This window comes from Lipotes vexillifer, unplaced genomic scaffold (genome assembly GCF_000442215.2).
Source record: "Lipotes vexillifer unplaced genomic scaffold, Lipotes_vexillifer_v1.1 scaffold34, whole genome shotgun sequence".
Lineage (NCBI taxonomy): Eukaryota > Metazoa > Chordata > Mammalia > Artiodactyla > Lipotidae > Lipotes > Lipotes vexillifer.
The window spans coordinates 551,340-558,469 of record NW_006776832.1 but is presented as its reverse complement, the minus strand read 5'-3'; positions in this window follow the sequence as shown (position 1 = coordinate 558,469).

Here is a 7,130-nt window from a genome sequence, read left to right as displayed (position 1 = left end):
GACACAGGGCTGGAGGGAGTGGGAAGGAAGAAAATGTCTGAAAATGGAGTATTTACCTGAAAAGCAACATTTCAAACAAGAAGAGATGGAGATAGTTAAATGATAACGTAAGATCACTGCCCACTCTGTAGCACAAAGGCTGGAGAATAAGTTTATATAAGTTCTAGAAAATAAATTTTTTTGCATAGTCTGAGTTATTAAACCTTGACACCAGTGCCAACTTCATAATTTGTGGGGCCTAGTGCAAAATGAAAATTCAGAGCCACTTGTTCAAAGACTAAGAAAAAAAGGTCAATTAAAGATATAAAATATAATTTTAAAAAATTTTCTTCTACAGTCTCTTTTTTTCCCATCTTTTCCTTTCAAGGGTAAAAATTTTAATTTTTGAGGAACTTCATACTGCTCATTTTCAGAGTCACGTTAGAAAGCAAAATATTGTTCTCCCTTCATCCTAGAAATTAATAAGAAGGGCATACATTTTTTTTGAAAAAAAATCACAACTCTTGGAAGTTTACCACCAGCATCTAAAATGAACAAAAGAGAGAAAAGACATTTACTATATATTTCAGATTTCTTTGGTGGGGGAGGTCTTCCCATGTGGTATTAATACTTCTTTCAGTTCCTATTACCAAAATAGTAAAAGCGGGAAAAAAATATAAACCTAGTGGGGTTTTTTTGTTTTTTGTTTTTTTTTGCGGTACGTGGGCCTCTCAGTGTTGTGGCCTCTCCCATTGCGGAGCACAGGCTCCGGACACGTAGGCTCAGCGTCTACGGCTCACGGGCCCAGCCGCTCCGCGGCATGTGGGATCTTCCCGGACCGGGGCACGAACCCGTGTCCCCTGCATCGGCAGGTGGACTCTCAACCACTGCGCCACCAGGGAAGCCCAAACCTAGTGGTTTTTTGGTGAAACCGACGAGGTTACTCTCTTGGTCTGTGCAGACACTCCCAGTGTCTCAGCTTGCTGGAAGAAATTTGCTGACATTTTCCTTTTGTAGTTGTTTGTTTGGTAAAGAATAATAGTAAACATTCTAACATCCACATCTTGGTGATTAGTCTTCCACTTTATTGCTTGGTTGTTTGTTTGGTGTTGGTGAGGTCATCTTCCACAGTCTTTTTCAATTTGTCATGGTGTTTTTATTTGCTTAATGTTATTCAAAAAAATATATATATAATTTTAAATTATTAGCATGAATTCTACCGTTCACCTTTACATTGTGCAATACCAGTTTTAAATGCAAATATAAATATTTAACTTGTATGCAAAATCATAAAAATTATGCACTTTATATTTTGTAGCTCTTATTTACAAGTGTATTTCATCCTTATCAGAATAGTAGAAACACTGCCCCAAATTAACTCAACTGTTTTATTCCACTTCTTGATTCCCACGTGTTGTACCAACACTCTAATTTTGGCCTAATGATAAGGAAGGACTGGAAGGAAAAGGAATTATGGGTTGCCCTATCTTTTCTTTTCTTTCATAATTTAAACTCTTTATTAAATAATTCAATTTCACTTTCCCCAGATTGACTCTTTTCTTAATTTATTAGTTTCCCCAGTTACTTAGCTTTCAAGTGAACCCTCAAATCCCAGGAAAGACTTTGTGAGCTGAAGTTTATCTAAATAAGTTAGGGCTATAAATGAAAAAATTAGTCACTGAGAATCTCTAAAAATAATAGACTTCCTCCTCTACCACTCTTGAGACTAGATGGAAGCTTAACATATTCACAACTTAACCAGCTTAACAGAGTGACCCTCAAAATTATACAGGAAACCTTTTTTTTTTTCAGTATTGAAAGAATATAATATTTGATATTTCAGTGAAAGTATGAAAGTATTCATTATGGGGAAAATCAAAATTTTGTTGGACTTTTTACATTTTTTTAATTAAAAAATTTTGTTATTGAAGTGTAATTGATTTACAGTACTGTGTTAATTTCAGGTTTACAGCACAGCGATTCAGTTATACATACGTATATATGTGTATATATTTATGTGCATACATATATACTTTTTCAGAATATTTTCCCTTATAGGTTATTACTAGATATTGAATATAGTTCCCTGTGCTACACAGTAGGTCCTTGTTGGTTATCTGTTTTACACATAGTCGTGTGTATGTGTTAATCCCAAACTCCTACTTTATCCCTCTCCTCACACCCCTTTCCCCTTTAGTAACCATAAGTCTGTTTTCTATGTCTGTGAGTCTCTGTCTGTTTTGGAAATAAGTTCATTTGTATGTTTTTTTTTTTTTAGATTCCGTACATAAGCAATATGATATAATATTCGTCTTTCTCTGTCTGGCTTACTTCACTTATATGATAATCTCTAGATCCATCCATGTTGCTGCAAATGGCATTATTTCATTCTTTTTTATGGCTGAGTAATATTCCACTGTGTGTGGGGGGGGGTAGTGAGTGTGTGTGTGTGTGTGTGTGTGTGTATAAAACATCTTCTTTATCCATTCCTCTGTTGATGGACATTTAGGTTGCTTCCATGTCTTGGCTATTGTAAATAGTGCTGCAATGAATGCTGGGGTATACATGTACCTTTTCAAATTATGTTTTTTTCCAGATATATGCCCAGGAGTAGGATTGCAGGATCATATGGTAGCTCTATTTTTAGTTTTTTAAGGAACTTCCATACTGTTCTCCACAGTGACTCCTTTTCTTTCTATATCAGCATTTTCAGCATAAGTGGTTGCCTAACACTGAGAACTAATGGGAGTGAGGAATGGTGTGGTCGGGTTTCTTGCTCCTTTGTGTTCCTTCGAATGCCATTGCCTTCCTTCTGTGTTGGAAGCCCGGTTCTTGTTCAAACAGAAAGTGTGGCCTCTAGGGGCTATCAGTGTCCCTACTTATTACTCAGTCGTAGATGTAACCTGCTTACCTTATACTAGCTTTGAGTCTCATTGAACTCCCGCACATCACGGACCCAATGGGATTTTGTGCTCATGGGGCATCTTGAACACTATATGTGAACAGTGTGGCAAGAAATAACAGACGTATTGCGTGTATCTCCCCTGCTCACTTGCATATTCCAGTGTTACATCAGACTGCACTTATAAAACACAAGTTCCAAGGTAAAGTTGTTAAAAATTTTAAGACAGAACATTAAACTAAGTGCGGGGCCTTCTGAGAGCAGGACCCTCTCAGTGTACAACACTGGTCACACACCCATGAAGCTGCCTTGTCTGCTGTATATGTTTGGACCAAACATCTCAAATTCCTTGCTGGTTGTAGAGAGACTGCTCATGGCCGCCTAATAATCTTCTCCTTCCTCCTTGGTAACAAAATGCCAATTTTATTTGGAGCTGTAAGATGCTCAGCTAAAAACTACATTTTCCAGCATCTTATGCAGCTACTTCTAAACAAGTTTTGGTTAATCAGATGTATGCAGAAGTGTTGCATGGGATTTGGGGGATAGCAGTCTCATTCCTACTCTCCAGCTGCTTAGAATAGAGTTGTGATAGCTAGAACTCCAGCAGTCACCTTGGAACATGAGGCGACCTTGAAAGTGGAAGTTGGGTTCTCAGATGAAACGCATAGAAGGTGCCTGAGTCCCTGAAAAACCATGGAGGTGCCACAGGAGCCCTTAGCCGCTTATCTCAGGACTTTTTATGTGTGAGAGAAAAACTTGTATCTTGTTAAATCACTGTTATTTGGCATTTTCATTATATGCAGGCGAAACTAATCCTAACTTACAAGGAAAGCTTCACTGGTTCTCATAGGTTAACCAGTTAAGTTAAGCAGTGTTTTAAAGACAAACCTCGGGCAGTCCTCAATTTGTTATTGTGTAACATGTTTAGAATACCCTGGCTTGAGTGGCAACGATTTCTAGGATTCAGAGGCATTTTTCCTCTTTCTTCCCACTTCAGGACTATGTTTTGGAGCTCTGAGATTGCAGGTAGACTCCAGATAAACGCAGCGTTACAGTGTAAGGCATTCTGGCAGTGATATACGTGAGAGTAGGGTTTTGTCATTTTTTTTTCCTAAGTAATTTAAATACCAATACCTTACAATGAGCATGGGAAAGAAAATTATAAACATCCTTGTGGATATTTATAAGATTACCTATAGAAAAGAGATGTCAACCATTATTAATTTGCCAACCATAAAAAATAGATGAACGTGTTGCCTAAGAGTAAAGGATCAGGTTGGCTAATACTGCCACCTAGAGTTAAAATTCAAAACTACCACTTCTTATCTCTAAGGAGCCTGAAAGGTTAGGGTTTGAGCAGGCGGTTTCTTCTCCCACTGACTAGTACTGGCTCTCCTAATTGTCTTGTCCATTTGTGAAGAGGCACTGGATGACATTTTCCAGGGAGCCTTCCGGAGGTAGCTGGGATGGCAGCTAGAGTGTGATCATAAACCAAGCTAATACATGGGGTGCAGTCCATTTTCCATTTATTTGTCCCGTCTAAGGGCTGTCCTGGCTAAGTCGCATGGAGATGGGCTTTGAACTCAGAAGCGTTGGGGCTTAAGCAGAAGTGGGTCTAGGAAGACGATGGCAGAGGAAAGCAACGGAAATGCGATATCCTTCCCTCTTCTCAGATGTCCTTCCAGCTGATCCTCAAGGATTGACCTCAGGCCCATTTCCCCTCCTCCTACCTGGTTTATTCTGCTTCCCTCAACCCCATGTGTTCCATGATGACCTTTTGTAAGCTCGTCCTCTCTCTCATCCCCTTTCTAACATCCTTCTCACGTCACTTTGAGTCAGTGCTGTTTGGTGGAAAGAGGGTGGAGGAGGAGGCATGGTTTGAATCTGGTCCTGCATTTATCTTACTATTTATCTTGAGCAAATCACTACAATTTCCTGAGACCGCAGTTATTCGTATCTGTATGGGCTATAATACATGGTACGTTACAGGGTGGTTGCCAAGCTGAATGGGGAAATGTGTGAGAAACTGGCATTTGGTGGGTAGTTAAGAAATTTTATTTTCTTTCCCTTTTCTCATTCTCTTGTCCTCCATACATCACGGTTAGGGAAAAATTAGTTAAAAAAAAAAAAAAAAGAAGGAAAATAGGCTGTTGGTATGAGATATTAGGTATAAATAATCTTCGAAGTCTGATTTTAAAGGTACAATGACAGGGCTTCCCTGGTGGCGCAGTGGTTGAGAGTCCGCCTGCCGATGCAGGGGACACGGGTTCGTGCCCCGGTCTGCGAAGGTCCCACGCGCCGCGGAGGGGCTGGGCCCGTGAGCCATGGCCGCTGAGCCTGCACATCCGGAGTCTGTGCTCCGCAACGGGAGAGGCCACGACAGTGAGAGGCCCGCGTACCGCAAAAAAAAAAAAAAAAAGATACAATGACAACCAATGTCTGTTGCTTTTCTGTTTCTTACCAGTGTGTTCTCTGAGAAAGGGAAGGTCATCAGACATGGTTATAAAGTGGAAAGAAAAACCATGGGCTATTCAACTCACTGATCTGTAATTCAAGACCAATCACTTTGACTTCTCTGAGCCTAAGTTCTTTATATGTGAAACAGGAACAGTGTTTCCTCTCATGCCTGCTTACTCGGTGCTTATGAGGACACAGCAAGTAAAATAGCTGGAAGGACTTTATAAAGTCTAAAGTAAATACTAATGTAAATAGTAATTATTATTATTTTTTCCCTCCTTGTTATACCCCTAGTAGACATTCAGTAAATATTAAAAAAAATTAACCATGAATTTTACCTAATTAATTCACCTAATAGTCATTGAATGCCTATTAAGTGCCAGGCACTATATTTAGCATGTATTGTGTAATAGACACTTTGCTAGGATTTGGTGAGCCTGCAAAGATGATTATGTTCCCTCCTGGAGTTGGTTGGGCAAAGGTGAAATAACATAGCCATACAGAGTGAAATCATGGGAGTGTGTGCATACTGAGGTCATAATTTGTTGTAGGAGCCCAGAAGGGGGTAATTGATGTTGTGGAGTCCAAGAAGAACTTCACAGAGATGAAGCATTTAAGACATACTATTTCTGTAAACAAATGGAGAGGAGGAAATTCCTCTTCTCAAAGTGAACAAAGGGCTGGATTTGGAAAAAAATCAGGGAGGAGAAGGCAAGTTGTTTGTTGTGACAGTAGAGAGAGAGAGAGAACAAGATATGTCTGTAATTGTTGCTGAAATGCAGCTGGAAACATCAAACAAGCAGATCATGGAGGGCCTGAAATTATACACAAAGGATTTTGTGTGTATCATTTCTGCAGCAATAGGCCAACAACGATTAGAACAGTTAAGTGACATGATCAGAACTGTGTTTTCTGCAGATAACTCTTAGGAGAAAGTAAAAGATTGATTAGAGATGCCAGATGTTAGAGATACAGACATGTGAGATGTTATTGCAGAAGAACTGAACCAGGGTAGGAGTGGTGGAGATATAAAGTGGATAGAAAATATGATGCTGATATGAGCCTACATCCTTCAGCAACTAATTGATTAGGGGAGGATTTTGCAATGGGGAGAGAATATATGATGAATTGGAATTATCTAGATGGAAGGGTTGTGAGGATGTGCCATTAACCCAAAGGGGGCCCGAGAGGAGAGGTCAGGGACTCAAAAGTGTGCAAAAATTATTATAACAGAAACCTCAATTAAATGGACCTGGGAGACCAGAAGGGGGAGCTCTCAAGCCCTGGACAATAGCAGAGCCCAACAGGAAGAAAAAGGACTTCCCTGGCAAGGACTCAGCCAATGAAAAGCCATGGACTCTTAGCTTACTACGGTCCTCCCAACTTCCTTTTCCCCTCTATGAAAGTGTCCTCCTTCTCTTGCCATGGGGGGATTTGCACATGGCTCACCATGATTGCAGACCCCAGACTGCAATTCTTCGCCGATCCCAAACAAACCCACCTTTGCTGGAGAAATATATGGCTTTCTATTTGTTAAAGGTCAACAGGTATGTTATAGTAGAAATTAAATAGGCTTTCTAGTCAAATTAGTCAATGTTAAAATCCTGCCACTTATATGCACGTATCGTCAAACAAGTTAGCAGAACCCTCTGAGCCTTGATTCCTTACCTACAAAATGGGAATGATAATACTGCTTAGTTGCCGTGATGGATGTGGAGGATCCTTGTTGCTTATCTCCTTGGTATCCATCCCCCACTTCTTCCAGCAACATGCCCAGCTTTCACTGAGGAAT